Below are 9,109 nucleotides of genomic sequence, written 5' to 3'. Positions count from 1 at the left end.
AGAATGTATCTAGATTGAGATTTATATGTTAATTTTGATGGAACAGAGGAATATTTGGACCATTTCTGGTCCTGTGCTTAGGAAACACTGCCAGCAGAGCTGGGGAGTCTTATAAGGTGCTGAGAATTGAACTAAGGTCAATGGTGTACAAGGCAAGAGCTTTAATCCCTGTTTTTTTCCTCTTTCTATTCCCCTCACTCTATTCTCCTTGATATTTAATATTAAAGAATCAAATAGATGCAAAGATAATATTGGATTTGCCATTTTTGTCTCACATGTTATCTTTTTGAATACCCTGAACTTGAATACTCTTTTCAAAATAAAGCCCCAAACCAAACAACTCTTCCCCTATGTTAAACCCTCCCCCCAGGTCCATAGCTATTTTTTTCTGGAATATAACCCACTGATGAGCTCTATGTACTTAGAGGTACTTAGGGGGATGAATTTCAACCTCTGGCTTCTGGTTCTGAGCTATTCAACAGAACCCTGGAGGCCAAGGACCTGATCTCATTTGTCCTTGAACTTAGATTTGTAATATTTCAGATTACATATTGATCCCTCACAAGTTGCTCAATAAAAACAAATTTGTATTCTTTTTAGAAAAAGGTGCTGGCTGGAGAGACAGTACAGTGAGTAAGATGCTTGCCTTGCATATACAGATGACTTGGGTTTGATCCTCAGCAACACATATGATCCCCCAAGTTCTGCCAGGAGTGATTCCTGAGCACAGAATAAGGAGTAAGCCCCAGAGTACAACAGTACAGCTCGGTGTTACCTACCACCACCACCATGAAGCTCACCCAAAGAAAGAAGAAAAGGTTCCAAGCCACTCACAAGTAAATTTTTTTTTTGTCCTGAGATTTGCTGCTGTGTCTGGAGAGCACGTGCCTGTCTTCTCTCCTTCCCCAAATGAAGTGAGTCACAGAAGGGCTGATGCCTTTCCCCAGGAATGGAATTTTCCTGTGTGCATGTAAAGCGTTGATCACAACCCCTCCTCACTGTGGATGCCACATGGAGCAAGCAGCAGAGCAGCAGCACCCTCGAAATACGCAGGAGATGGCATCGATTTCATTGTCAATATCACTTCAGCAAAATTAATTTCCTTAGGGGTTTTTGTTTCTGTATTTTAACGGTCTGATGTGTACTCTACACACAGCCAATAATGGGTTTCTTCCTTCTCTCATCTTTTCTGCTTTTTCAGTCAGCTGCTGAGTGATTAAGTGTTTCACTGTACCAGACTCTTCAGAGCTCCCCCATCCCATGGCTCTCTGCTTTTATGATGTGGGGATTGGGATTGAACCAGAGAAGAAGGCACAAGGTCCAGAGTCGTAAGCAGGACCTAGAAGCAGTGGGTTCCTGCTTGCTCTATGTGACCTACATCACAGGGAGTCCTGACTTCAATCTTCACACCCGCTGAGAAGTGAACTGGGAATAGCACCTGAGCACTGATAGATCTTCAGCCTCCCAAACACAACGATTTATTCTCCCCACAAAGTTGGACTGGCATAAACAATGTTTTAGAGGATAGTGGATGCTAAAGATTTAGATTTTTAGATATATTTACATGATATACTATACGTAATACACATTATAAATATATACCATGTAATTTTGTACATAACATATATGTACAAAATATATACTTTGTGGATCTTTTAGGAAAGAGAATGGCAAGACCACAGTGATGATACCACGGGTAGATGTTCGCTTTGCATGTTCAGTTCCTGGCACCCCTAATGGACTCATAAGCCCTGCTAGGAGTGATTCTGAAATGCAGGAGTAAAATTCCCTAAAATCAGGAGTAAGTCCTGATCAATGCCAGTTTTGACCCCACACCAGCTGGAAACTGGGCATAACAATTAAATATTAAATATTAATAATAATATTATTATAACAGCAATAACACTCCTAATAATAATAATAATAATAAATAAAAGAGTGGCGTAGCTATCTGTTAATTGAATAGGCCAAAAGCCATACTGATCTTGCCTTGTCTCGTCAGTGTTATTTACTGAGTTTTGAGAGAGGAAGGAATGGCCCTCATATTCTGTGGAAAGCAAGGAAACCTTGAGGGAACTTGGAGAGGAGGGGCAGAGGATGGCATGCAGAAATTCATTCAGAACTTTCAAGACCCATTAGGGGAGTTTATCTCGGATGGACAGACAGCAATGCAGACACTTCCAGTGTGGCCCAGCACCATGTTTCCATCACAGGAGTGGTTCGTGGTGGTCGTGTCCAGAAGTCACTCCAGCATCCTTCCTAGGGCCACCAGCTCTTCCCATATAAACTTTTAATAACAATGGTCAGACTAGTGGTCGAAATTCTGCTAGACCACCACTACACTCTGAGCTCTGCTTAGGAGTATTCTCCTTGCCAAATAAAACAAACAACCTCAACATAATCATAAAGCAAACCCGCATTATATTGAAAACAACAACAACAATGCTGTTTGTCAGGATCCTCATCATAAAGACCTCAGAACAAACTACAGTGAAGCTCCCTCTTCCTCTCTTCTTAATATGGCTCTGGATTGGGTTGATTTCTATAGTGTTCTGAGTTGTTTCTACATTGTTCAGTTTTTAGCAAGAATTCCACTAGGTGTGTTTAGCCAGCTATGCCCCTTTCCTCCTTGACATCTGATCACTCTTGAATCTCTAGTCTGTTAAAATATTCTCCCTGATGGCCAACTCTGACTTGAGGTCTTTTTTATGGATGGTCCCTGAGCTAAATGTGGTGTGGTTTTTTAAATTTACATAGTCAGGAGAAAACAATCAAAATAACTATATTTTGTATCATCCATGAAAATGACATGCAATTCACATTTGAGTGCTCACAAATGTTTGACTGGGACACTCATTTCATCTTCGAGTTGTCTAGACTGCTTTTTGCACAAAGTAGCCATTTAGTGTTTGCCACAAACATATTTGTCATTGAACACTTCACAGAAGCTGTTGACCCTTGGGTAAATGAGACTTAAAATTTAAATCCTAGCTGCATGTTACCTTGGGCAGGTTCTCTAAACTTTGTAAGCCATAGATTTCTTATGGAGTAGTGGAGAGACTCTGTGCCATCCACCTGGAAGGAGGATTTCCTGCATGTAAAGAAAGTCCTCAGCAAAGGCCAGATATAGAACAAGCACTCAGGAATGGTTTGTTGTCATTATTCTATATCTCCAGCTCTTTGAGAAAAGGTTTTGGGCCCTCAGACAAAAACTCTTGGTCTGCTAGTCCTTGGGATCTCCCTGACAGGCTACTGAAAAACCATTTTTTAAAAATCTATTCTTTGTGGGGCCGGAGCCAGGGTGTAAGCGGTAAGGCATCTGCCTTGCCTGCGCTAACCTAGGACAGACCACGGTTCGATTCCCTGGCATCCTATATGGTCCCCAAAGCCAGGAGCGATTTCTGAGAGCATAACCAGAAGTAACCCCTGAGCATCACTGTGTGTGGCCCCCCCAAAAAAAACCCAAAAATCTATTTTTTGTGCTGCCAGGGTCTCACACACTCATATTCTCTTACTAAGCCACACCCCCGGACCCCTTCAATATGCAAGTGTGAATGTTTTATTTCCTTTACTCTCCCTTGAATCTAGGAATCAATTTAAGATATAACCTGATTAATTAGACAAAAATTAAAGTTTTCTGTGCGTGTTCTAGAGAGACTTGTACCATCCTTATACAATAGATGGTGCAATTGAGCACTGCCAGTATCCCAACTTTCTTCATTGTCTATGGATATGATGTCTGGAACTGGGGCAGCTCTTCTGAGCTCATGAGTCATGGTGATTAGAATGACCACTTGGCCTGACATCAGTAAGTTACTGAATCAATGTGATCCATTTCCTACTCTCAGACTTTTTGATGTCTGAGGAAAGTAAACCCTCTTTGTTGAAATACCATAAGTCAGATTTTCCATACTGGTAACTCAGTGTACAGCTCATTTACATAGAAGTCCTTATGAAGGACTTTGGAGTGAGGAACTTTGAAGTCACCAACAGAATTGTGACAGGAGACTCCAGTTCAGAGACTTCAGACCCAGAGAAGAGATATAGGAAGCTGAACAGAGACAGGAAGCAGCATTCTGGCCACATTCCATTCTCATAGAAGACAATAACAATACCTGGAGAGGTAATGACCTACATTGTGGGCTGGGCATTTGCCTTGGACACAGCTGACCCAAGTTTGATCCCTGGTGATCCTCAGAGCCTGCCAGGGGTAATTTCTGAGTGGAGAGCTAGGAGTAACCCCATGAGTACCGTGGGTGTGACACAACAACAATAACAAAATTAAAACAAAATAAAAAATACAGATGTCAGGGAACAATGTTTGGATCAAGAAAAGTCTTGTCTTCCTTTGGAAATGCTGCTGAAGAAATGTAGGATACTCCTGAGTTTGCTAAGTAAAATATATGCCATCCAAGTTTTGGGGTGTGTCAAAATACCATGGATGCTGAGAGGGTAGTGTATGAGGGATTCCCCACAGTATGAGAAACGCCATTTTTAGCATCTTTGCCAGTGGTTGGTCTTCCCTGGACCAATCCAGAAAAGTTTTATGTAGGAGAAGAGAGTTCCATTAAAGCATATTTATATTAAACCTGTGGCTTTTTTTAAATTTATTTAAACACCTTAATTACATACATGATTGTGTTTGGGTTTCAGTCATGTAAAGAACACCACCCATCACCAGTGCAACATTCCCATCACCAATGTCCCAAATCTCCCTCCTCCCCACCCGACCCCCGCCTGTACTCTAGACAGGCTCTCCATTTTCCTCATACATTCTCGTTATTAGGACAGTTCAAAATGTAGTTATTTCCCTAACTAAACTCATCACTCTTTGTGGTGAGCTTCCTGAGGTGAGCTGGAACTTCCAGCTCGTTTCTCTTTTGTGTCTGAAAATTATTATTACAAGGGTGTCTTTCATTTTTCTTAAAAACCATAGATGAGTGAGACCATTCTGCGTTTTTCTCTCCCTCTCTGACTTATTTCATTCAGCATAATAGATTCCGTGTACATCCATGTATAGGAAAATTTCATGACTTCATCTCTCCTGACAGCTGCATAATATTCCATTGTGTATATGTACCACAGTTTCTTTAGCCATTCATCTGTTGAAGGGCATCTTGGTTGTTTCCAGAGTCTTGCTATGGTAAATAGTGCTGTAATGAATATAGGTGTAAGGAAGGGGTTTTTGTATTGTATTTTTGTGTTCCTAGGGTATATTCCTAGGAGTGGTATAGCTGGATCGTATGGGAGCTCGATTTCCAGTTTTTGGAGGAATCTCCATATCGCTTTCCATAAAGGTTGAACTAGACGGCATTCCCACCAGCAGTGGATAAGAGTTCCTTTCTCTCCACATCCCCACCAACACTGTTTATTCTCATTCTTTGTGATGTGTGCCATTCTCTGGGGTGTGAGGTGGTATCTCATCATTGTTTTGATTTGCATCTCCCTGATGATTAGTGATGTGGAACATTTTTTCATGTGTCTTTTGGCCATTTGTATTTCTTCTTTGTCAGAGTGTCTGTTCATTTCTTCTCCCCATTTTTTGATGGGGTTAGATGTTTTTTTCTTGTAAAGTTCTGTCAGTGCCTTGTATATTTTGGAGATTAGCCCCTTACCTGATGGTTATTGGGTGAATAGTTTCTCCCACTCAGTGGGTGGCTCTTGTATCCTGGGCACTATTTCCTTTGAGGTGCAGAAGCTTCTCAGCTTAATATATTCCCATCTGTTAATCTCTGCTTTCACTTGCTTGGAGAGTGCAGTTTCGTCCTTGAAGATGCCTGTAATGTCCTGGAGTGTTTTGCCTATGTGCTGTTCTATATATCTTATGGTTTTGGGGCTGATATTGAGGTCTTTAATCCATTTGGATTTTACCTTCGTACATGATGTTAGCTGGGGGTCTAAGTTCAATTTTTTGCAAGTGGCTATCCAATTGTGCCAACACCACTTGTTGAAGAGGCTTTCCCTGCTCCATTTAGGATTTCCTGCTCCTTTATCAAAAATTAGGTGGTTGTATGTCTGGGGAACATTTTCTGAGTATTCAAGCCTATTCCACTGATCTGAGGACCTGTCCTTATTCCAATATCATGCTGTTTTGATAATTATTGCTTTGTAGTACAGTTTAAAGTTGGGGAAAGTAATTCCTCCCATATTCTTTTTCCCAATGACTGCTTTAGTTATTCGAGGGTGTTTATTGTTCCAAATGAATTTCAAAAGTGTCTGATCCACTTCTTTGAAAAATGTCATGGGTATCTTTAGAGGGATGGCATTAAATCTGTATAATGCCTTGGGGAGTATTGCCATTTTGATGATGTTAATCCTGCCAATCCATGAGCAGGGTATGTGTTTCCATTTCCGTGTGTCCTCTCTTATTTCTTGGAGCAGAGTTTTATAGTTTTCCTTGTATAGGTCCTTCACATATTTAGTCAAGTTGATTCCAAGATATTTGAGTTTGTGTGGCACTATTGTGAATGGGGTTGTTTTCTTAATGTCCATTTCATCCTTATTACTATTGGTGTATAGAAAGGCCATTGATTTTTGTGTGTTAATTTTGTAGCCTGCCACCTTGCTATATGAGTCTATTGTTTCTAGAAGCTTTTTGATAGAGTCTTTAGGGTTTTCTAAGTAGAGTATCATGTCATCTGCAAACAGTGAGAGCTTGACTTCTTCCTTTCCTATCTGGATTCCCTTGATATCCTTTTCTTGCCTAATCGCTATAGCAAGTACTTCCAGTGCTATGTTGAATAGGAGTGGTGAGAGAGGACAGACTTGTCTTGTGCCAGAATTTAGAGGGAAGGCTTTTAGTTTTTCTCCATTGAGGATAATATTTGCCACTGGCTTGTGGTAGATGGCCTTCACTATATTGAGAAAGGTTCCCTCCATTCCCATCTTGCTGAGAGTCTTGATCAAGAATGGGTGTTGGACCTTATCAAATGCTTTCTCTGCATCTATTGATATGATCATGTGGTTTTTATTTTTCTTGTTATTGATGTTGTGTATTATGTTGATAGATTTACGGATGTTAAACCAGCCTTGCATTCCTGGGATGAAACCTACTTGATCGTAGTGGGTGATCTTCTTAACGAGGTATTGAATCCTATTTGCCAGGATTTTGTTGAGGATCTTTGCATCTGCATTCATCAGCGATATTGGTCTGTAATTTTCTTTTTTTGTAGCATCTCTGTCTGGTTTAGGTATCAAGGTGATGTTGGCTTCATAAAAGCTATTTGGAAGTGTTTCTGTTTGTTCAATTTCATGAAAGAGTCTTGCCAAGTTTGGCAGTAGTTCCTCTTGGAAAGTTTGATAGAATTCATTAGTGAATCCATCTGGACCTGGGCTTTTGTTTTTCGGCAGACATTTGATTACTGTTTTAATTTCATCAATGGTGATGGGGGTGTTTAGATATGCTACATCCTCTTCCTTCAACCGTGGAAGATTATAAGAGTCCAAGAATTTATCCATTTCTTCCAGGTTCTCATTTTTAGTGGCGTAGAGTTTTGCAAAGTAGTTTCTGATTACCCTTTGAATCTCTGTCATATCAGTAGTGATCTCTCCTTTTTCATTTCTGATATGAGTTATCAAGTTTCTCTCTCTCTCTCTTTCTTTGTTAGGTTTGCCAGTGGTCTATCAATCTTGTTTATTTTTTCAAAGAACCAACTTCTGCTTTCGTTGATCTTTTGGATTGTTTTTTGGGTTTCCACTTCGTTGATTTCTGCTCTCAGCTTTGTTATTTCCTTCTGTCTTCCTATTCTTGGGTTCTTTTGTTGAGCATTTTCTAGTTCTATTAGCTGTGTCATTAAGCTACTCAGGTAAGCTCCTTCTTCCTTTCCGATGTGTGCTTGCAAAGCTATAAATTTTCCTCTCAGTACTGCTTTTTCTGTGTCCCATAAGTTCTGATAGTTTGTGTCTTTATTGTCATTTGTTTCCAGGAACCTTTTGATTTCCTCCTTGATTTCATCTCGGACCCACTGGTTATTGAGCATGAGGCTGTTTAACTTCCAGGTGTTAAAGTGTTTCTTCTGAGTCCCTTTGGAGTTCACAAATAATTTCAGAGCCTTGTGGTCAGCGAAGGTAGTCTGCAAAATTTCTATTCTCTTGATCTTATGGAGGTATGTTTTATGTGCCAGCATGTAGTCTATCCTGGAGAATGTCCCATGTACATTGGAGAAGAATGTGTATCCAGGTTTCTGGGGATGGAGTGTCCTATATATATCCACTAGGCCTCTTTCTTCCATTTCTCTCCTCAGGTCTAGTATATTCTTGTTGGGTTTCAGTCTGGTTGACCTATCCAGTGTTGACAAAGCCGTGTTAAGGTCCCCCACAATTATTGTGTTGTTGTTGATATTATTTTTTAGATTTGTCAACAGTTGTATTAAATATTTTGCTGGCCCCTCATTCGGTGCATATATGTTTAGGAGAGTGAATTCGACGTACCCCTTGATTAATATAAAATGTCCATCTTTGTCCCTTACAACCTTCCTGAGTATAAAGTTTGCATTATCTGATATTAGTATGGCCACTCCAGCTTTTTTATGGGTGTTGTTTGCTTGGATAATTTTTCTCCAGCCTTTTATTTTGAGTCTATGTTTGTTCTGACTATTCAGGTGCGTTTCTTGTAGGCAGCAGAAGGTTGGATTGAGTTTTTTGATCCATTTAGCCACTCTGTGTCTCTTAACTGGTGCATTTAGTCCATTGACGTTGAGAGAAAGAATTGTCCTGGGATTAAACGCCATCTTTATTTCGAAATTTGGTGTGTCTTTTGGGTAGTCTTGTCTTAGATTAGGTCTTTCAGTTTTTCTCTTAAGACTGGTTTTGTGTCTGTGAAGTTTCTGAGCTGTTTTTTGTCTGTGAAACCATGTATTCTTCCGTCAAAGCGGAAGGTGAGTTTTGCTGGGTATAGTATTCTGGGTGAAGCATTCATTTCATTCAGTCTTGTCACAATATCCCACCACTGCTTTCTGGCATTGAGTGTTTCTGGTGACAGGTCTGCTGTAAATCTCAGGGAAGCTTGCTTGAACGTGATTTCCCCTTTTGATCTTGCTGTTTTCAGAATTCTGTCTCTATCTGTGGGATTTGTCATTGTGACTAGGATGTGTCTTGGGGTGGTTTTTCT

This window comes from Suncus etruscus, chromosome 1 (assembly GCF_024139225.1).
Source record: "Suncus etruscus isolate mSunEtr1 chromosome 1, mSunEtr1.pri.cur, whole genome shotgun sequence".
Taxonomy (NCBI): domain Eukaryota; kingdom Metazoa; phylum Chordata; class Mammalia; order Eulipotyphla; family Soricidae; genus Suncus; species Suncus etruscus.
The sequence above is the reverse complement of the archived record's forward strand: the minus strand, read 5'-3'. Positions refer to the sequence as shown.